Source organism: Geotrypetes seraphini, chromosome 7, assembly GCF_902459505.1.
Source record: "Geotrypetes seraphini chromosome 7, aGeoSer1.1, whole genome shotgun sequence".
Taxonomy (NCBI): Eukaryota; Metazoa; Chordata; class Amphibia; order Gymnophiona; family Dermophiidae; genus Geotrypetes; species Geotrypetes seraphini.
Window position 1 is genome coordinate 110,053,953 of NC_047090.1, and position 24,053 is coordinate 110,078,005.

General features: G+C 40.6%; 1 protein-coding gene across 10 annotated transcripts in view; it reads left to right on the forward strand.

Moving 5' to 3' along the window:
• SIPA1L1 (signal induced proliferation associated 1 like 1) overlaps nt 1-24,053 on the forward strand; it is a 484,222-nt gene that overhangs the window by 82,960 nt on the left and 377,209 nt on the right. For 2 of the 10 annotated variants that reach the window (XM_033951213.1, XM_033951214.1), the window contains exon 2: nt 18,620-18,784. The exons of the other annotated variants lie outside the window; for them this stretch is intronic. The gene's annotated coding sequence lies outside the window, so the exon portion shown is untranslated. The remainder of the gene's footprint in view (nt 1-18,619; nt 18,785-24,053) is intronic. 10 annotated transcript variants of the gene reach the window in all.

Genomic DNA, 24,053 nt, shown 5'->3' on the forward strand with positions numbered 1-24,053 from the left:
AATCCTCTGAAAACTGGCAACCAATGATACTGCTTAAATAAAGGTGTGATGTACTCCTGCCTCTTCTCATATTGGTATTTTGGAATGTCTGTAACCACTTGAGATTAAACTGAGCCAACCATGCAGAAACAAGTTTCCCATAATCAAGTTCAGAAATAACAAAAGCATAAATAAGTACATGTAAAGATGTACATCATTTTTTCAGTGGCTTACACCATTTAATTTTGTAAACAATATAAGAAAGAGAAGCAAACTCGGAAATACAGAATATATGATGACATTTTACATTTAATCTCGCTCCACTATATATTCTCTCTCCTCCTCAAAAAGGCCTCCTAAGCAAATAGCTAGAAAAACAAGCATCTCATAAATCCCAGTACTCCAGTCGTCATTACTTCCTTCTTCATTCCATGAAGCCAAAAGAGAGAGGTTAAACCTCTAAATCAGCAGAACAGATCAAACTCTCTTTGCCAGTGTCGTAAAAAATGCATCCCAAGTTTGTCAAAGTATTCCTTGATTTCTGGCCCGCTGTGCCAACTGATAGGTGCTCCATGTGTAACAACTTGTGTGTATAATTGTGCCGTTGACTCAAGATGGGTGGGTCTGTTTGTATCCATTGTATAAGAATACATCCCTTAGCAATCATGTACAACTACATTTGGATTTATGGAAAGCACTGAAATTGCGGGGATAGCGAGTGAGGACACATTTTGGCAGTTACCTTCAAGATAAGCGCTTATTTCTTTATCTGCTTACCTGCTGATTTGCTTACCTGATTGTAGTAGATACATTTCAAATCTGCGTTTAGATACTACGCTTGAAGTCTGCTTTTCTAACTTACGTGTATATAAGGAGGTTTTTTTGTGGCCTATGATAATAGTGTTGGAGGGGAGCCAGTAAAGTTGTGCAGCTCTTCCCTTCATGGCTGAGGTGTAGCATTTGTTCTCCAAAGCTCCAGAGGCCTTTTTCCTCCTTTTAGAAACGCTTTATAGTTGACAAAGAAGTTAAAGGCAATACACTCGGTATATAACACTGGAGGTCAGCTGTTGTTTGATAAGGTATTTATACTCCAGTTCTTCCATTCATTTTTTTTTTCCCTTAGCAATCAGACGTTCCTTGTACAGAAAACAGCAGAGATCACACACACTCCCTCCACAATATCATCCATTAAATCCAATAAACACTTGCGTGGAGTTGCTTCACAATTCTGGTGATAGAGAGCTCAGACCGTGCCACAGTGATTGCTAAAAATTAGAACTTGCTGAACAGTCCCATATGCAATGTTTATAGGTGGCATTTGGCAGTCCACGTTTGGGACACTTGCCATCTGAGGCAAGAGAGCAAATATCTATTTTTTTAAAATTATTTTAATACACTAAACTTAGTTTTTAAAAACACATTTAAAGTAAAATCACAAATGATTTTGGATCTATGTACCCTTTCTCCTTTAGATAGAAAATAGGTAATTTTTAAACTTATGGGGGTAACCTGTATGCCCTAGAGCCTGTAGGCATGTTTTTGTTAGGGTAGGTGGTTGGTTCGAATGAATGCATTCTTTAAGAAGTAACCACAATGTGCACAAAGTGCACTCTGTTAATGACATTCATCTCCAACTGAGAAAACCCATAAAAATGAAAAATTCTGGATGCCCGTCCCTAGTTTTGTTATGTACTACTATTATTGAACAAAATGTTTAACCCAAAACAGTTCTAATTGTTTGGCTTGCAATGCAAATGTGGTATATCAAAACCTAAGGGGTTCACAAGATTTAAAATCAGTCTATAGAAGAAATAAAACTCCATAAGAAGCTAGAAAAGCACAGAATCATACAGATTTACTTTATAGGTCTTAGAGCAGTATCTTCAAAATTGTTAACGAACAAAGCTCCTGCATTTTTAGACAGACTCTTAATCCCTTATACTCCTATAAAATCTTTAAGATCGGAAGAGAAATCACTCCTCCTAGTCCCCTCATTAAGAGTCATCTATTCTAGGAGAGACACGATCTTTTCCGTCATGGCCCCCCAAATCTGGAATTCGCTCCCAACTAATATAAGGAAAGAAAAATTACTTTGCAAATTCAAAATTCTCTTGAAAAGCTGGCTTTTTAAGGATGCTTTTAACTGAGATATGCTTATTTTATATCCCCAGGATACTCGTTAGAGTAATAGTAAGGTCGATAAGCGAAAATTGAGTGGGTAACCTTTCCCCCATCCTTTTGTTTCATTATCTTGCCTTTTTTTGATTTGATTTACAAATTGTATTTAATCTTTTTTTTACTTTTCCTTTTTGTGTTTGTCCGGTACATAGGTGTGTGAATTGTCTTGTTTGAAGTAATGTGTTTTTTGGTTTTTTTACCCCAATTTTACTAGTACTTGTAAATTGCATTGAATTAAGATTTTGCGCTGAAATCAAAACTTTATTAAACTTGGAAACTTACCATTCACAGGGAAATCAGTACATCAGAATAGTACAGTCAAGTGCATGATAAACAGTGCATCAGGCCTGTTTAATTCTAACCTCGCATTCTTCCTTCATTTCAGCATGTTGCTTGTGCTGACTATGAAAATGCATAGAAAGCAAGAACTAATTTGGGCTCCATATGATTTGCAGTGCAGTGCATTCTCTTCACTTTCTTTTACTCTTTATGAAAGCCTTATGAAATGTGATAATACTACATTTTCTCTGGGGATATGTGGTGCCAGCCAGCACCTGTGGATGGATACTTCAGCTCCTGGAGACTTGGTATCATAAACAACAGGCAAGGATTTCTTTCTTAAATCCCCATGAATTGTCAGTGGCTCTGCTTCACAGGCCCTGCATCTCGGATAAAATTATATATGCTATGAAATGGAGCCATGTACTTCATCCTTCAGAGGGAGAGGACAGATTTCAGCCTCTGATGATTAATTGTTTGGAAACCTTGGTGAAATCTTTGAAAAAATGCCCTCTTAAATACATACCTAGGGATTTTGATTTTCAGTTGTAACTGAAAAACTCCAATAAAACACCCCTGAAAGAGAATTTTAAGATTTCTGGCTCTAACCAAAAGAATCCTCAGAATCATCCATCCTTGGACCTGCTCACATTATTTGTCAATACCTGTTACACCTTGATGATGTCACCAGAGCAGGACTTGCCTGTTTCCCCTTCTACTCCGGCTGCTACTATTGGCAAAGCCACCTCCCCTGCAGCAGTGGAGTATGGAATCGTCCACTTTAGCTTCTCACTTTAAAGCTGCCTGTTCTAGCATTTCTAATTCCTCTGTGGTGATGGCAGCAAAGGCACAAGCTCCTGTGCCAAGGATTTTTTGTATTGAGACTGGAACAGAGACAAGTGTCTAATGCTGGGGCAGGTAGGAGAAGGACTGGTGTTAGCAGATGTTAGGAGTGGAGGTGTGAGAAGTCTGTCATTGTATAACTGTCAAGGTAATTGCTTTAAAAATCCTTGCTATACTCAAATACCTAACATTACCAAATAAGGCTTTATATGTAAGGCTTCTGATTCTAGGGGATTATAAATTCTAATGTAGTCATGACCGATTTCTTTAGGGAAAAATATATAAACTAAATTAACAGTAGTGAATCAGCATTCTGACTAAAATCATAACATAAGAATAGCCTTACTGGGTCAGACCAATGGTTCATCAAGTCCAGTAGCCCATTCTCACGATGGCCAATCCAGGTCCCTAGTACCTGGCCAAACCCCATAGAGTAGCAACATTCCATGCTACTGATCCAGGGCAAGCAGTGGCTTCTCCCATGTCTTTCTTAATTACAGACTATGGACTTTTCCTTCAGGAAATTGTCCAAACCTTTCTTAAAACCAGCTACCCTATCCGCTCTTACCGCAACCTCTGGCAATGCGTTCCAGAGCTTAACTATTCTCCGAGTGAAAAATATTTTCTCCTATTGGTTTAAAGAGTATTTCCCTGTAACTTTGAGTGTCCCCTAGTCTTTGTAATTTTTGACAGAGTGAAAAATCAATTCACTTGTACCCGTTTTACTCCATTCTGGATTTTGTAGATTTCAATCATATCTCCCCTCAGCCGTCTCTTTTCCAAGGTGAAGAGCCCTATCCTTTTAAGTCATTCCTCATACGAGAGGAGTCCCATCCCCTTTATCATCTTGGTCGCTCTTCTTTGAACTTTTTTTTGTGCTGCTATATCTTTCTTGAGATAAAGGTGCCCAGCATTGAATGCAATACTCTAGGTGAGGTCGCACCATGGAGTGATACAGGGGCATTATAACATTCTTAGTCTTGTTAACCATCCCATTTTAAATAATTAATTGACCATGGTAAGTTTTGTTTTATTGGAGGTTCCTTATGAGAGGACACACAAAGTTTGTACATGACTCAAGTTAGGATTTATGGTAAGTTGGAAACGATAGTAATTTTATTGACCAGACAGCTGTTATTGGTGTTATCAGGTGGATTTTTTTCTTGTAAAACCTTATTTTTTCTTTGAAGATATTTGAGTGGGCAGCCATCAAGTCCAAGGTACAACATTCCACGTTGCCTGTATTTTGGGATATTTAATGTGCAGTGAATTATAGAGAAAAGCATGTATCAGAAGTTCAACAAACACTAACCCCTCTGTTGGTCAACATAAAAAAAAAAATCCTGTAAATTTAATCTTAACCAAATTTAGATTCCTCCAATAATAGCCCCCCCCACCTCCCTAGAATTCACAGTAATGGGCATTGCTGTCCTCCACCCTCGCGATGACTGGTCCCTCTTAACTTTTCTCATAGTTCTGGTACTGAGTTGATGCAGGGCCTTGCATATGCACTGATACTCAAGGTTTTGAGCATGTGTAAGTGCTCAAGACCTTGCAAACGCCAAATCCATGAGGAGAAGTAAGAAGAGATTCTTTTTTGGGATGGGGGAGACAGTAGAAGAGAGCAGTGCTGGTTACCATGGAGCAGCAGGGTGGAGGAGAGAAACTGCCTGTATTAATAGCCCACCCTAGATTTATGAAAAGCCTTTTGTTTCTAATAATAACCCGGGTGATTATTAGACAGAATATGGTAACTTTAATGCTGGCTAGTACAAAATATTTTAAAATCTTGCAGTTAAAAACAGCATTTAACTGCAGCCTTGTAGTATAGGATTGACACTTCTAAAGAAAAATTTCCTTTCCCTAAAGGATTTAATGTAACTGTACGCTAGATGTGGTGTATTTAGATTTTAGCAAAGCCTTTGACAGTGTTCCAGATAGACGTCTAATAAATAAATTGAGGTCAGGAACTGGTTGAGTGGAAGGCGATAGAGCGGGGGTGTCAAAGTCTCTCCTCGAGGGCCGCAATCCAGTCAGATTTTCAGGAGTTCCCCAATGAATATGCATGAGATCTATTTGCATGCACTGCTTTCATTGTATGCTAATAGATCTCATGTATATTCATTGGGGAAATCCTGAAAACCTGACTGGATTGCGGCCCTCGAGGAGGGACTTTGACATCCCTGCGATAGAGGGTAGTGGTCATTGGAGATTGCACTGAGGAAAGGGATGTGCTTCAAGGATAAGGTGGTCCTGGAAATAGAGAGAAGAGCACAGACAGAAGGAAGTGTAGCCAGAGACTGGGAAAAGTTGATTAGAAAAATAAAATCACCAGACAACAAAGGTAGGAAAATGATTTTATTTTCAGTTCAGTGATTGAAATCTGTCAGTTTTGAGAATTTACTTTTCTGTCTATATTTTACACTGTTCAGGAAGAAATGCATTTCTATTTCTCTGGTGGTGTACTGCATGCAGAGTCTGACATCATAGTAGGTGTTATTTGTGTATATTAGTTTGTGGTTCCTTGAAAACTTTTCTATTTAAGGACGCGTTTGAAATCTAAGAATATTAATCCAATCCTGTCCAAACAGAACAATGCTTATTCCTTTGCCCTATACTACCTCCTCTTAAAGATTTTGATCTTATTGTGTCCCCAAACCATTTTTCCATTATTGTTCACTCCTATAACCATTGTAGTTCTGTCATGCTTCTTTTAGTAAATCATCCATTATTCGTTAGGTCTGTTTTAACTTTAATTGTTAGTATTCCCCATTTCCCTAGCAACAGCAGCAGATGAATCCAGAGACCAATGGGATAGCACACATACATCTACCAGCAGGCGGAGATAGAGAAACTGATTAACAGGTGGTCCCATTGGCTGGCACTCCTCCTGTATCTCCAGTATTCTCTATCTTCCAGCAGGAAATGGTCGCTATTCAACTAGCTCCTGAATTCTCGCTGTGACTGGAACTTTATTTTCTCTTGTTGAGGTTTCTCTTCAGCGAGACTGCCATTCTGTTTCTCCTGTTGAGGTCTGTTTTAACTTTAATTGTTGGTATTCCCCATTTCTATAGTTTTGGATTCAAACGTTCCACTATCATATGAGGCTATAATTTGTGGAACAATATTACATGTGAAACCCACTCTAGATAAATATAAGAGTTGTCTATTTATGATCATGACAGGTATAGCCATTCAACTGATAATGAGTAACTGGAAGAACCATGACAGAATAAGTTATACTTTTTGGTGGGTGAACGTGTGCACCACATACAGATATGAAAGAATTAATGCAGAGTGTAGGGGATTTAGTAGTGTATTTAATAAAGTTTGGAGCCCATTGACTAAATTTGTAAAATTATAATAATGTTTATTTATCTTATCTTTCCTTTTGTTCATTTACCTTTACACATCCATGGGGGGTGGGGGGTTGGAGGGAGGGGAATAAATATTGATGGGGACATTTGGGTAACTTTATTCTTCATTTATACTATACTATATATTATGTTATATTATGTTGTTGTTATATGTAGTATAATTGAACATCTTGAATGATATATATGTTACCTATACAGATATTAGTGTAATGTATGTAATACCTACTGTTTGTTCATTTGCATGACATTGTTTTTGATTAAAAATCAATAAAGATTAAAAAAAAAAATTCTTTATATAAGTGTTTTTATCAAATTTTGAATAAACTTGAAACTTTATTTGCATAGGGTTCATCTGTGTTCTGCATTGTGTGACCAAGGCCAGGTATTGGTAGGAATGAATGTCGAGAAGCATTATTGGCATCATGGCCCCAAGTAGGAAGATATTTGTTGGCTCTCCCAAAATGGTCCTCACTTAAAAATTAGCGAAGACTACTGCTCTATATGGTATGTGAGGATTGAATGCAGTTTTTTGCTAGGAGCAAAACAGTACTAGCATCTTTTTAAGACAGACACAGGTAATGGCTCTGTTCACAGGTCCAAGTAAAAAAAATTGTATGTGCTGAAATGTTATGTGTATAAATTAACATCACAAAAAATTTTGTAGACAATAACTCCCTCTTTTACGAAACTGCGATAGCAAGTTTCTAGCGCGGGGAGCCGCGCTGAATGGCCTGCGCTGCTCCCGACGCTCACAGGAACTCAGTGAGCAACACAGGCCATTCAGCACGGCTCCCGGTGCTAAAAACTGCTATCGCAGTTTTGTAAAAGGAGGCCTAAATTTTTTTAATGCTGATATTGTATCTATAGAACATTCAGCATGTGTGCAGATATGTGCCAGTACTTTTTTGTTAGCTGACCTCAGTGCAGGGCCTTGTGAGCATACATCGGGTGTGCTCACACTGATTAGTGCACAATTTTTATGTGTTAAAAATTAGCACTGGTGAGCAAATACTGTACTTCATTAGAAGCTGCGCACTTAACACATGACTCAAATGTACAATTTTCTGCATTGGTTCCTGGTTGTGGTTTGTTTCAAGTTTATTTAGAATTTCTTATACCACCTAATCAAACCTTCTAGGCGGTGTACAAAAATATTAAAACCATCTACTGACTAAAATACAGTTTAAAAAAACACACAACACTAGGGCAAATATTAGCTTTTAAGGACTAATAAACTAACAAAAAAAATTAACGAACAGAGATAAGCGGGAAAGGAGGGCTGGAACTACAATATGTAAAGAAAAAGAGAACATGTAAGACAGAAGAACAATAGGAAGGGGAACAGGTACACTTCCCCCTCCCCATTCGCGGTTCCTGCACTCGCGGTTTCATATAATCGTGATTTTTTTCTGGGGAGGGGGAAAATAAAAAAAACAGTCTTAATGTAAAAAAAATCCATCTTTTTTTCCCTCCCTGCCGCCTTCCCGGCCTTATCTGGTGGTCTCGAGACTGTCGGGAACTCCCTACAGCCATTTCCTGATGGCGATCTGCACGGGGCAGGAGCGTAGGAAGATCGCTCCTGCCCCGAAAGCCCTCTAGACCACCAGGTAAGGCCGGGAAGGCGGCAGGGAGGTGGGGGGTGGGTCAGAGCCGGATAATCGCGGTTTTTTGGCATTCGCGGTCCGGCTCTGCCCGTATCCCACGCAAATGACGAGGGAGAAGTGTATTAAGATTCTTTCTAAATACGGGGTAGTCCTTAAAAGGGCAATTAGGAGTCAAAGCGTCGAGAAAGAGAAATGTCTTTAGTTTTGACTTAAAAGTCTGTATGGTTTTCACCTCAGATTTGCTTGCCACTTATATTCCCAGGGTGAATTAAAAGGAACCATTTATGCCACAGAGAGGACTGCACAAGAATGATTGCATAGTGGCTACCTTTCAGTGCACAAATTATGGCCATCACAATGGGAAGCAGTGCTTTGTTGGTCTCTGCAATTTTCACAGTATTGTGAATACCTTTTAAATGAGTGGAAAACAATTATCTTGAAAGTACAAACAGAATCGTCCTGCTTTATTTTTATTTGTATTAATAACGCTGGCTTTTTTTGTAAAGACACTTAAGTCCAGTATACCTAAATCACAAATCAATGTCTTTTGACAACTGGACCCAAAAAGGCTTAGAGTCACTTGAGTAAGGAATTAAGGACGCCTCAGCCCCACCACTCCACCGTTGTAATTTTATTTAATATTACACCGGGAAGGCTGTGTGGTGCCTCATCATCGGCAGTCCATTGAAATTAATTTTTTATTTATTTTTGTTTAGCCGTTTTATCTTTTTTCAAATTTTATTAATCCATTATTAATATAAATATTAGATTCAATAAAATTATAAATATTGACTTATCTCAGCCGCCTTGGGAGCCAGACCCGACATGTTTCGCACTGCTTGAGTGCTGTTTCAAGGGTCTCCCTGCGAGAGTAGAAAGGAGAAAAAACTAAGTCAAAACAGTTCGTTCTTAGTCTCCCCCCTTTTTTTCGTTAAAAAGTTTCCTAATCCAGTACTTTACGTCCCCTAAAGAACTTAATTCTGAACCAAACTAAAGGACTCACCGGGGCTGCCGCTGTCATCCGACTCCTGCTATAAATTTTTCATGATGGCGGCGGCGTCTCCCGGGTCCATTTAAATAACAGCTGTGATCGTATCTTAAACCCTCCTACTTGATGATGAAATCCTGTATCTCAGCCTATCAGCGTGCCCCATTCAACTTCACTATTGAGCCCACGTGGTGTCACAGTATCAAGCTCAAAAATGTAGCGTTGTTCCATCTCGTTTAGTTTAGTTAAATTTTTCCCACCCTCCATACCCATGATCACATCTATGACACGCCATCTAATGTCTCCACTGGTGTGTTTATACTTTTCCCAATGTTCCACCAATGGGGCCTGCATGATCTTATTATTTATGCGGGATTTATGTTCTGTGAGCCTGACCTTGATTTTCCTGTTAGTTCGTCCTATATAAACCAGATCACAAGGGCAGACTATTGCATAGATCACATTTGTAGAGTCACAGTCTGTATCCGATTTGGACCTAAGTATCCTCGTTCTATCTGGGACCCTCCAAGTATCCCCTTGAATACCCGAAGGGCACCATTGGCATTTTCCACATGCCCTATGGTATCCTAATTCTACCTTAGTTTTGATACCATACTTCTGGAAATTACAACGTTGGGCCAAGGTGGTACCTCGCGAATATGCTATCATAGGGAATCTTTCCAATGGGGTGTGAGATTGAACTACATGCCAATATTTTCTTAACAAGCCTTCCACCATTCTAGAAGCCCTTGAAAACGGAAGAATACAAGTAAGCAAATTTTCATCCAGCTTCTGAGAGTTTTTAGATTCTAAAAGGAGAAGCTCACGTTGGGCATATCTTCCCCTTTTATACGCTAATCGGATAGCTCGCTCCGGATACCCTCTGTCTCTAAGTCTATCTGCTAGTTTGTTAGCATGTATGTTATACTCGCTCATTGAAGAACAAACCCTGCGAATCCTTAAAAATTGGGCAATCGGTAGATTAAACCTTAGTTTATACGGGTGGAAACTTTCGTAATGTAAGATGGTATTGCGTGCAATTGATTTCCTATACAGTGAGGTAGCTATTTTTCCTTCCTGTGTATAGATGGAAATATCCAAAAACTGTATAGATTGTTGATTACATGTCATAGTAAAACTTATATTCAGATCTACTGAATTTAAGTATTGCAAAAAAGAGTCAAGTTCAAGTATGGTGCCATCCCAGATGAAAAAAATGTCATCTAGAAAACGGCACCAAAAACAGACGTGAGGGTACCAGCCTGAACCGTATACCCACTTTTCCTCAAATTTTGCCATGTATAGGGATGCAGCAGAGGGAGCCAATGTGGCCCCCATTGCCACCCCCTGTATCTGTTGGAAAAATGTGCCTTGATATTCAAAATAATTGCTATTGATGACCCATTTTGCCAATTGTAGTAGAAAATCAATCGTCATGCGATGAGGGGGGTTCTTTTGTAGGGTCTCTCTGATAACTTCCAAAGATTCTGTCTGGGGGATTTTGGTATAGAGAGAGACAACGTCAAGAGTTACCATCCATTTGTTTGTCATATCTAGCTGAAGGTGAAAAAGATTTCTAATAAAGTGGGACGAGTCCCTAATATAAGATCTTATCCGAGGGACTTGATCTCTCAGAAAATAATCCACCACTTTCGATAGAGGTTCTAAAATGGACTGGCGGGTATTGACTATAGGACGCCCTGGGGGATTAGTAATGGTCTTATGAATTTTTGGCACAAAGGAAATACGAGGGATCTTAGGATTCTTCTCAAACAAGAAAGAATACTCCTTCTGAGTGATGGTACCTTCTGTTAGATGGTAATTCAGAAATTTGAGAATATCTTCACCCAGCTTTGTAGTGGGATCTTCGGACAAGGGGACATATGCTTGTCTATCTGAGAGTTGGCGATTTGCTTCCACCTCATAATCAGTTCTATTGAGGATAACCGTGGCCCCACCTTTATCTGCTTTTATTATCACTATATTTTCATTTTTTAGCAGTTCATTAAAGCCTTGGTGTTGTGATTTGGTGGTGTTATAAGGGCCCCTATTCACCCATTGGTTTTGTAATTCCTTTAACCCTTGGCTCACCAACTGGCGAAAGGTGAAGATCAAGGGGTCCATTGGGCCAGGCGGTATCCAAGATGATTTTACCTTGCATACTTCAATGGACTTGGGTTTAGGTTGAGGCTGATCCTCTTGTTCTTCTTCTCTCTCTTCCTCAATTACTATTGCATTTTCCAGTCCCATGTCGGTATGGAAGAACACCTTCAATTGCATTTTCCTGATGAATGAGTGAAATGCCACATGCAGCCTAAAAAAATCTGGAGGTTGGGTCATCACAAACCCCAATCCTCTTTCCATAATTTCTTCTTGGTGGACAGTAAGTCTTAAAGAGGATAGATTCATCATGGTCGATTGGTCCCCGTCCGAGTTTTCATTGTTGGTTGTTGTAACATTGCTCTTCCTCGTGGTTGTCGTGTCCGTCCTCTGCCCCGTCTTTCCACATTGGTGGACTCCCCTGGTTTTTCACTACTTGCTTCCATAGAGGATTCACCGGTAGAGTCTGAGTCTCCTGAAGTGCTGTCGAATGCTACTTTCTTTTTTATTGGAGCTGCAGAGTATCTTCTCTGCCAGGTGTATACCTGATCATTCAAGTAATCACGTTCGTCACGTTTCCATTTTTTTATTTTATTCGCTTTTATCTCTTCTCTAAACTTTTTCATAGACATCTTCAGATCTTGTAGTTTAGAATCAAAATCAGATATATCAGGTCTTTGCTTTAAATCACTCTCCATCACACTCGCTTTAGCACAAAGTTCTTTCTCTGTCCCTTCAGTAGTCTCCACCAGGAGGATCATTAAATCTCTGGAGCATTTGTTTAAAATGGCTGTCCACCGGTCCGAAAAAGATTTGTCCGTGGAAATCATCTTGGGCTCTTTTATAATACGTAATCCCCTGGGTATCATCGTCCGCTTGAGATATTGTACCAACGTGCTACTGTGTAGCTCTGCCCTGATTGCCCTCTTCATTGTGTTTTCTAATTCCAGCCAAGAGGCCTCCCCAGACGGTATATCTTCTTCATCAAGTAGGGCTGGTTTTGAAAGAATACATTTGAAATATTCTTCAGTGTACCCTTCAAATGAAGTCTCTTTTTGAGCCATCTTCAATTCCACTTGAAGCTAGTATTAATAACGCTGGCTTTTGTAGCATATTGTTGAATTTATAATGTAAGAGCTGGGAAAGAAATTGATTTGCCGCCTTTGAACATTGGGGAGAAAGTTTTAGCTTGTTGCGAAACAAACAAATTAAAATATCCTCTTGGACATCAGTCTTGCCTGAAAACCGAAATGCAGTGCAAGAGAGATGCCAGTGGTCTGATTCTCCTTGTGCGCTGATGGCGTGCCGCTGTGTGTGTGCTGCATTGGCACCTGTGTTCCTTAATGCTAATGATTTAGACTTGGTTTCCATGGCCATAGCTGTGGGTGGTAGGATGATTCATTCTAGTAGTTCCCACAGACTTGCTCATAAATTTCTGAGCTGCTTTTAATCTCATTCCCGCATCTCCCCTATTTCCTTTCTGGCACAGTTATCCATTTTCCCCCTTTGGACTAACAAAGGTCTTGCGATACATGTCTGCCCATCTCGGGTCCTCTGGTTCTTTCATCTTAGGAAAAGTATAAATTGCTCTGTTTCGATTTAGTTCTCTGTTCATGGACACAAGCCTACAGTTTCTAATCTCCTTACATAGCTCTCCCTAACCACTCTGAACTTCTGCTTTGTTATTACTTATGGCTGTTTCCTATCATGCTCTAAACTAGATGGCATCTTTTGCATTCCTTTCCGTCTCACATTTTCTCTCCTCCTCCCCACCCCCCAGGTGTCTAATTTAAACACTACTTTGGTGCAGTGTTGATGAAATGTTTAGAAAAACTTGAGTGCCAGTCAAAATGCTTAGAAGCAGAGTGGGGATAAAATTTGATTTAATGTCTCATCCATTTAGGCTGACCCTTTTTGTTTGCTTTCCTTGCCCCTTTCACCTTCTGCTGCCTCTTAAGTCTCAAAGGAGCCACCTCTTTCTTTAGTCTTTCATCTTCCTTGCAGACTGGTGAACAGGTGTTAGGTGCTAACTCTTACCTGCCTAGGTGATTTGCCATCTGAGATTTTTCCATTTCTTGCTACAGTAGAGTCTTAGTTAACCGGGACTCTCACAACCAGCAAAAACTTTGCCGGTGGAGAAAAAAAGGTCCCCCAAAGCACCAGCAGCAGCATTCTGAGCCATAAATTAGAGAATGACAAAGTGACAAAATTCATCACTGTTCCCGTCCCCGCGGATAACTGCGGGGAAACCATCTTCATGTCATTCTTTAAGGAGAGAGGGAAGAATCGGAGTACGAATGGCCACAACCACTGATCCTCAAGCTTTGCTGTGAAGAATGCTGGTGTAGAAGGACTGAAGTTGAAATAGACACTAGAAAATGGCATAGGATTATTTCCCGCGGTTATCCGCGGGGACGGGAACGGTGTCATTCTCTACCACAAATTCTCCCTTCCTCAAGCCCCAAAGCAGCTATGAACCCCCCTCTATCCCTCCCTGAAGCACCAATGCAGCAGCGGTCTTGAACTGCAAATGCCTCCTCCCTCAAGCCCTGAAGTGGCCGAAGCAAGCAGCAGTCCTGAACCGCAAACTCCCTTGCTCCTTCCTTCTCTCCCTTCCTTACTTGAGCGCAGCAAATCAGTAGGAGGTAGCCTCAAAACAGGCTGCTCGCAGCCAGCTCTGGCAGGGCCTTTTCTCTAGTGCATCACTGTTGTAGTAGCATTTAATTTTTTAAAGGGTTTTCAGGATGTCCACAGTGAATATGCCTGAAATAAATTTACATATAATGGATGCAGTGTATGCAGATCAAATTTATGCATGTTCATTGTGGATATCCTAAGACCTGAGTGGCAGAGGGGTTTTTCAAGGATCAAGTTGAGAAACACTGGATTACAGGACCTGAAGCAACGTGGATTCACTAGAGGCAAGTCTTTTAGACAAATCCGATCAATTTCTTTGACTGGGTGACCAGAGAATTGGATAGAGGTAGTGCATTTAGATTTTAGTAAGGCCTTTGACAGGCGTCTAATAAATAAACTGGCGTCTAATAAATAAACTGAGTGCCCTTGGGATGGACCCCAAAGTGACAGGCTGGATCAGGAACTGGCTGAGTGGAAGGTGACTGAGGGTAGTGATCAATGTAGATCACTCTGAAGAAAGGGATGTTACCAATGGTGTGCCTCAAGTTTTTGTTTTTGGGTCTGTTCTTTTTAACATTTTATAAACAATATTGCTGAAGGGCATTCAGGTAAGATTTGCTTCTTTGCGGATGATACCAAAATCTGCAATAGAGTAGACATTCTGGATGGTGTGAATAAAATGAAGAAAGACCTAGCAAAGCTTGAAGAATGGTCTAAAATTTGACAGCTAAAATTTAATGCTAAGAAATGCAAGGTCATGCATTTGGGCTGCAAAAACAAGAGGAAACAGTACAGTTTAGGGGATGAAGAACTTATGTGCACTACAGGAGAGCGGGACTTGGGTGTGATTGTATGTGATGATCTTAAGGTGGCCAAACAGGTTGAAAAAGTGACAGCAAAAGCTAGAAGGATATTAGGGTGTATAGGAAGAGGTATGGCTAGTAGGAAAAAGGAAGTATTGATGCCCCTCTATAAGACTTCTGGTGAGATTTCATTTAGAATACTGTGTACAATTCTGGAGACCGCACCTTCAAAAAGATATAAAAAGGATGGAGTCAATCCAGAAGAAGGCTACTAAAATGGTACGTGGTCTTCATCATAAGGTGTATGGGGACAGACTTAAAGATCTCAATCTTTATACTTTGGAGGAAATGCGGGAGAGGGGAGATATGATAGAGACGTTTAAATACCTATGTGGTGTTAATGCTCATGAGTCTCTTTCATTTGAAAGGAAGCTCTGAGATGGGAGGGCATAGGATGAAGTGAAGAGGTGATAGGCTCAGGAGTGAGCTAAAGAAATACATTTTTACAGAAAGGGTAATAGATGCACGGAATAGTCTCCTGGTAGAGGTGGTGGAGACAGACTGTGTCTGAATTCAAGAAAGCATGGGATAGGCACATGGGATCTCTTAGAGAGAGGAAGAGGTAATAGTTACTGTGGATGGGCAGACTGGATGGACCATTTGACCTTTATCTGCCATCATATTTCTATGTGAACTCACCGCAGTCATTCAGATAGTGGCTCTGCATGGGGCAGGAGCCTAGGAAGATCACTCCTGCTCCGGTTCACTGCTGGACCACTGGGGCTTTAAAGGTAGATTTTTAAAAAAATCTGGAAGGTGGGAGGGAGGTGGGATGTGTCAAAGTTGGCTGGCTGGGACAGGAGACGTGAGGGATTATGCTAATTGCAGAGCCTGGCATGGAGAGAGGGGAAGGGGCTGGGTGCAGAGCCTGACAGTTCAGGGGAGGAATTGGGGGGGGGGGGAACAGCTGGATGCCCCAGTTTATGTTCGAGTCAAGCTTTTTTTCCTCATTTTTTGATGGATAAAAGGTCACCTTAGTTTATATTTGGATCGGTTTATATTCAAGTATATATGGTAATAGGGAAATGAGCTAGTATGCTCTATTGTGCAATTACCACCCTCTTTGTATAAGTAATCCTAAGAAACACATTTGTCTGCAGTCAGATTCTGAAGGTAAGGTAGATGGGCCCCAGTCCCCAGATGTACAAAATATAAATCATTTCCTTGAAAGATGCCGACTTTTATCTGTAAGGTTTTCTTGTAAAAGTGTTAAGAACCACAACAAAAATTTGCTTATTACTGCATGAGCTTTGATGTTAAGGAGACAGATGCCTGGAGTTAGTATTGAGAATCCTAACAGCCTTGTAACTGTTAACATGGCCTTTTGTACGCTGTTGAAGTGTAAACAAAAATGTGTAGTTGACTCTGTTTATAGCTGGTCTCTTTGGAAGCTTACCAAGAAGTAGCTCTAATGACACCAATAAAAGACATTGATTGCCTGTCCAGAGTCCTACTGAGCAAAGCCCTTGCACAGTGCATCCCAAAATCCACATATATATTGCTGGAGGACTGGGAGGGGGAAGGGAAGTTAGTCAATTTGGTTTACACTGAAGATCAGTGAGGAGTTGGCTTTTTTGAATTTTTAGTCTTAATGCAGTGAATTTTTTATTAATATTTTTGGAAATACATTTGAAAATAAAATCATAAAATAAAGAAGTCGTTATTACATCAACACAATTTAGAAAACGTCCATTTAAATAACCAGCAAGCCCTCATCTAGGGGAGGACAGAGTAATACAAATACAAAGAAAAAAAATCCATTGCATTTTTAAATTTTTACTAGATCCTCATCCAAATCCGTGCCATTAATTCAATTTCAGACTTCCTAAACACACAAGTCTGCTCCTTCTAAAGTTATTCCTTCTAATGTTTATCTATAAATTTCTCTAATTGAACTGAATCCACAAACATATTACTATTATCTTAATGATACTAAACATTTACATGGCAGTTTAAAAAAGCTGTAGTCCCAAAGCCAACACCTAAGGTTTCAAGAGGAGAAAAGCTTTTTTGTGAAGCTAACGCTAAATGGACTACATTAGGAAATACTTGAAATTTTCCTACCACAAAATATGAAGTTTGCTTTTAAAACAGACACTTATCTTTCTCATAAGTAATGAGAATTATTCTAGAAGAAATATTATGTTGGGAATTTTTTAAAGACCCAGGAAGGTCAAAATTGTGTATAACAAACAGTATTAAACTCCTCATGATGTGCAACACTAGTCCAGCACTTATTAGGAATACAGTAAAACCTTGGATTGCAAGTAATTTGGTTTGCAAGTGTTTTGCAAGACAAAACATTTTATTACATTTTAACTTGATATACAAGCAATGTCTTGCAATTCGAGTACATACAGTGTACACGTGTCACATTATCATAACTGAGCCGATGGTTCTTCTCTCTCTGACGCTGCGGGAGTGTAGTGACTGTTCTAAATGAGCACAGTCATGCAATACAAGTACGCATATTATTTTGTATCAGAGTTTTTGGGTTGTGGAACGAATTGTCTGGAGTTTCCATTATTTCTTATGGGGAAATTCGCTTTAATATATGAGTGCTTTGGATTACAAGCATGCTTCTGGAACGAATTATGCTTGCAAACCAAGATTTGACTGTATACTGTAATAACAATTTGGTATATGCAAAGTATTGTTAGATAATTATAGGTAAAGACACTGTTAATACATTTGTTCAAGCTTTTTTCTCAAATTGATGTGCTTGTAGCTAGCAGCAGGAATAAGAGATTGTGTTTTGTGATATTTGGCTGGTGTTTGTATTGTGTATGTATGTTTTTATTGTGACCTGCTTAGGCTTTAAGCGGAATCTAAGCTTTTAAAATAAAATTTTTAAAACCTGAAATATTTTTCTATTAAAATTTAGAGTAGCAATAAGTAATTGAAAGGAGAAAGCAGCATTTAGAAATAGCAGATTTCTTTCCATCAAACCTTAAGTGCAAAGTGAACACATCTGTAATAGCAGGAAAAACTCTGAAGAGATGAAATCTGTGGCTTTAAATTATGATGACCCATTTATCCAATGCAGAAATATGAGTTCACATTTGAAAATTGAGCAATAGGTTCTTGAGAAAAAGAAAATAGGTAAGTGACAAAGCAATTCCACTAGTCCTCCATTATAGCTTGCAAAACATCATTTAAAGTAACCTCTTAATTCCTTATATCCAGCTTTGGAAACTGTACTTGAGAAGGCAAAGTTACTGCTTTTGGAAGATCGCTAGGATACAAAAGAAAAGCATACGAACCCGGTAATCTTGACAAAAATAACTGAGATGGAGATAATATAGTACCCAATGGACATTTGAGAGATGCAGATATAGAAACTCTGGATGTTGAAGGGGGGGGGGGGATCTATTTCAGTAGAGATCCGATGGATTGGTGGACTGGACCAGAGGTTTCTTTGTTTCCTCTCCCGCCGTAATATGGTTTCTAGGTGCAGCCTCTTTAATGGATGGCTTCTGGGATGGCAGTGGGCAGAACGACTTGGACCTTTCCCTTCAGTATCAGTCTTTATGGAAATTCAGGATTATGCATTACTCCTATCCAGCTGCAGGGGCTGGCCTAGTTTTTACATGTCTCTACAGTTAACTTAGCTAAAAAAATTGTAAGTTTTATGCCTTTTTCTTTAACCTTAGGTTAGTATAGTTCATTGGAACTTTTCAGATGTTGGGGGAAGGACAGATAGAGAATTAGACTTTGCAGATTACAGTTCTATTCTGAGATCAAGTGTTGGTGTTTGTGTCTCTTCTCCAGTGGCCTCTTCAAAGTCTCTCTTCTGACGGGATCTGCCTGGCCTCTGCCATTGTCCTAAGCCTGTTCTTTGGAGCCTGCTGATGAGGCATTCTGTACTTCACCCTGACAGTAGCTGGTGTCTTTACAGCAGCTGGTGTCTTTAGCATCTGGTTTTGCTGTTTTTTGGTAAGGTTTTTTAGACCCTTTTTAATATTTGTCATTCGGAGACGTGTTGAATTGATATCCATGCATGTTCCAAGAGTTGGGTGGTATGCTTGATCTGGGAAAAACAAAATAATGGTGATTTTACTCATAAGAATAGCTATACTGGGTCAGACCTTCTGGCCTAGTCTCCTGTTTCTGCAGTAGCCAATCCAGGTTACAAGTATCTGGCCAAACCCAAATAATAAGAGCATTCCATTCTGCCTTTTCTAGGGCAAGCAGTGGCATGCCAATCTCAGTACCTCCCAGTGGGACTATTTCTAGTTTGGACTGGTCATATTCTGGGGATCAGTTGCTACTTGTTCCAGTGAGCTATGTGTGCATGGTATTTTCTGGCAGTTGTCTTGACTAGGTCCTAGGTCACAAGAATATGCTCCTATGTTGATCACCTATGTTTTCTGTTTTCCTCAGGGAATATATGCCCCCTTCAATGTTCCCTGTTTTTATAGGCAGGCACAATGTGCAATAGCAGCATTTTGGGCACCATCTTTTTTCCATCTCCTATCATCTATGGCAGCATAGCCCTTCTTTAAAAAAAAAGAGGGGGGGCAGATGCAGTCTATTTTGTATGCATGTGGTGGTCCTTGAGTAACAGATTTTCTCTTCTCAGGAGAGGCATCTTGTTTTTCCGAGGTGGAAAGAGCAAGCTCTGCTCCCTACACTCTGGCCTCCTTCTCTGGAGGTCGAGCATCATGGGTGATAGCACGGATCTCTGTCTGGTTGGACTGCTTCATTCCCCTTTAAGTGGGTGCAACTTCTCCTGTCAGTTCCTGTAGTCTCTCTTGTGGAAGGGTAAGCATAATCCTGCCTAGTGGGCAACTTTGTTCCATCACTGGTCGACCACCTGGTTGTTTATGCTGGCTCCATATCCATTGATTTTGAAGCATGATGCTGCCTTCCTGTTGACCCAGCAAGAGCGGTTAGTTGTAGCTCCAGTCTGGAATGAGGAGCGTAGTGGTTCCAAACTACTCAGCACATCCCCTTCTCTGGGGCCTCCTGCCCTTTCAGCTCGATTCTATCTCTGAATATGGAATGGAGCACCTACTGCCCATTCAACACAGCCCATCTCTAGATGTAGAGTGTGGCATTGCATACCTAGCTGACTCTGCTTCCTTTTGGAACAAGGTGCTATCTGCTTTTCAATGCTGCTGCATCTCTGTATGTAGGACATGGTGCCTCTTGTCTGTTTAGCACTCTTTCTTCTCTGGATGAGGAGAGGGACAGATTCTTCAAACTTTCGACAACTACAAGAACGAAAGGACATTCCGAAAAATTAAAAGGAGACAGATTCAGAACCAATGCTAGGAAGTTCTTCTTCACCCAACGGGTGGTGGACTCCTGGAACGTGCTTCCAGAGGGAGTGATAGGAGTTCAACCCGATTCACTAAACAGCTTCTCGATCAATCTCCGATCCGATCCACCCATACAAATGAGGGGAAATGGCATGCAAAAGTAGGAAGCCATCGATTCACTAAGCAGAAGAAGAAACACAGATTGAATTTGCCGATTCGAAAAGAAGCGACTGCTGAGGACCAGTCGCTTACTATCCTTGCCGACTCTCCTGCCCTTTCCCACCCTGAAATATCAGTATCGAGGTTACAACCCCATATAAAACAACCATCAAAATTAAAAATAAAACTTTTAAATATCTTTACATATGTGTAAAAATTCCTTTTTTATATATTCTGTTAAAAGCGCATTGCGAGCCCATGGTTTTAACCTGCGGGTTTATAGCGTGTTTTGTTCGATAATCTGGCTACACAAAATAATTCACTGTGTCGGTCACAAATTATTCCTTTTTAAAAATGTCCAACTCGTAGGGCCAGCAAAAGTAAACTGCAGCCACCCCTCCCCCTTTCTTTTGAGCTTGATTGTGCTTTACTGCCAGTGTTGTGCGGGAATAAACCCCGCCCACTAACTATGTAGTAAGGGTGAAGAGCTAGCGCACACGTAAATTGCATCAACAACAAGGATACTCTGCGCATGCGTTTCGATCGCTCTTACAGCAATCAGTGGGATCGCAATAGGGCGTTTGTCCGATCAGATCATTTGCATATAGAATCTGTAGTGAATTGGGGGGCATTTTTACCTTTCTGCTGAAGCATGCTCAGTGTGGTTTTGTTGTCTTTTGCTGTTGGGAACCAGTGCACCTCTGAATGCCTCAAACTCATGATGAGAAAATGAGACACATAATATATTCTGTGTATTTGGTGTCTTACTGCAAAGTCAGTCTGAATTTCTTGTTATACTCCATATTATTCAGCCTCCTGCGTAGCCTCTGCCTTAGCTCTGAATAACAAATATATTCAGAAAAGCAACCAAGAAAAATTTTTTCATGCTGTCAACCTCAAAATAAGTAAATCGACCAAATGCCACCCACCATTTCAACATATGTGAAATGTACAATTATAGTCACTGAATTAGCCCAAGTAATCTGTAAGTAGTAAAAAGGAACAAAGTATCAGTTGTTGTATGGCCAAATAATGGCTTGAAGAAAAAACCCTTAAGGCTTTCACTTTAGAAACAGTTGTGGATATTGGCATATTGCCATAAAGAACACTGACACAGTAGGAGGAGAGATGTAAACAAAATGCCTCAGGCTTAAACTAATTTTTGATACTTAGCAAACCTTTTGTAACTTCTGTGCTTTTTAAATTAATGCATAAAACATTTTCCTTAGCAACAGCAGCAAATGAATTCAGAGACTAGTGGGATAGCACACTTCTACCAGCAGGTGGAGATAGAGAAACTGATTAACAGGTGGTCCTATTGGCTGGCATTCCTCCTGTATCTTCAGTATGCTCTGTCTCCAGCAGGCGGACAGTTGCTATTCAACTAGCTCCTGAATGCTGGCTGTGACTGGGCAATCTATTTCTACTGTTGAGGTTTCTCTTCAGTAAGACAGCAATTTTATTCTCCTGTTGAGGTTTCTCTTTAGTGAGACAGGGGTGTCTGGCTGAACGGTGCCGGCTTTAGGGGTTATACCTGGGCCCCCCCAGGTTCCTGCCTCACCCTCTCTCCAGTCGCTATATATTTTTCATTTTTCCCATCATTAAAAAAAAAAAATATAGGGGGAGACCAAAGCCCTTCCAGTACTGAAGCAGCTACAACAAATGTAATTTGCTCAGCTTTGCGAGTATATTGGCTCTGCCAGTACTAAACAATCAGTGGCTTCAAGCCTTAACCTTAACAGGTTTAATGTAAGTATGTTTTGTTAGAATGATTTTAGGCTCTGGGTTCCTGCATCGAGTGTGTGGTTTCTTATGGAAATTTTAGGCTGTGGGTTTCTGAGTCATGAGTGGGTATGTTAGAGACATTTTTGAAGGCAGGTTCCTGCCTCGAGTGTGTGTAATTTTATTTTCAAGCTTGCTGTGACTTGCAGTGCTACAGATGAAGTGAAGCCGTATTTGTGTGCGAGTGAATGACAAACATGTTTGACACTGGTCTTAACGGTGGCTCGGAAAGCTCCAGCAATGCATTTCCATAACAAGTTGGAGGGGTTAGCCATTTGCCATGCTTGAAAAGCACGCGCATTTGATTTGGTAACTTTCGCAAACCACACTGAATTCGTGAAGAACGGGTGTGACTCAATTTACAATGGCGTCAAAGGAGTTGGGTTTTGTTCCTGCTCGCTGAAGGTGCGAGTGTGTGTTATTTTCTTCTGGCAGTCCCTCTGCAACAGTCGCAGCTTTCCTCCCCAAACACTAAAATTATTGCTGTTTGCCACAGCTGCTGTGTGATCGGAGGCAACAGTGTCGGAGAGATTGGGGCATGCTTTCCTGATGCCGCTGCAGTCAAGTTCACTGGGTTTTCTGTCTCAGCGGCTTAATTTGTTGAACGGTACAATTTTCTTTAGTGGGGCCCATTGTGCTCTGCATAAGGAGTTGTTTCAGGAGAGACTCAATTCTATTCTCTGCTGCCCAGTTTCGACTGGTTCTGGACTAGGTCAGCAGGAGGTGCATCGCCGCTGAGTGTGGTCAGCAGCAGGAGACTACTCTGTTTTCAGGACTGATATCTCTTCCTCTCTCCTAAGGTCCCTGTCTGGTGAGGATATCACCACACTGGTAAGCATAGACAGGCTTGTCTGTTTTATTCTTCTTTCATCATGTGTGCAGCGCTGCAGGTGTCTGGTAATGCTATAGAAATTATTACTAGTAGTAGTACTAGGGTGAGATTTCAGTTCGAGCACTCTCTGGCAACAGAGTAAGATGACCTGGCAGCACTTCACATCGTCAGATAGGAGGGGCTGACTTTATGTTTCAGGCGATGCAGGGCTTTCATATTCAAATGATGTTACACAGGCTTATGCGGTTTACAACCCTCTCATGGCGAGTGATAGACCTTATATTCTCTGGCCACAATGCTTGGCGGACACTCGTTTCAGTTCTGGGCCATGTTTGAAAGAAGTCTTAGGGTACTGTAGGCTATATGATTTAAAAAAAAAAAGAAATGTCCACCTGTCTCGGTAATGGAAGGGTGGTACTGATGGATAAGCGGGATTGGAGTGGGAATCATCCCTGCAGTTATCCTTTGCGGCTTTGCTGTTGCAGGCCACCAGATGCACCTCTTATGCTGTTGGGCAGAGATTAGACTTTCTAACTTGCACTTAGTACGACTTTCCTATTAGCGCCATTTGGGTTGAACAGAGATGGATACTATGAGTTCCACATTCTCAGGATATCAACTGATATAGACCAGGTGGACTGTTTTATGGGCCTAATCATACTTCTCCTTCCCGTGCTAACCCAAATTTGAACTGTACAGTTCCTTTATTCCGTCCATGGATTCCATGTATCATCCTGACTGTGCCCAGGACACCAGCGTTTCGCTCTGAAGGTGCATCGTTGATGTCCGGTCTGTGGGTCATGAACATTATTCGATACGATAGCAACTTACATTTCTTCTTTTAGGTTGCAGATTCTTTTTTGAGGTCATAGTGTCATGTGCAGCCAAAAATGGTGTTCGAGCGTCCCCCTTCAAGTGTTCCTGTACTTAGGGCTGGTAGCTACAGTTTCTCCAGAACAAGGAAGCCAGGCAAGCTATTCCATTTACTCATAGTGCCCAAGAAGGGGGAGTCAGTCAGATTGGTTATGGATCTAAAGTCAGACTGGTAATGAATCTAAAAAGGGTCAATTAGTTTCTCAACATCAGACATTTTTGAACAGAGATAGTGAGATGATTTTTTTTTTTTTTTGCAGCGGTTCCATCAGGGGAGTTCTTTACATCGCTCAAT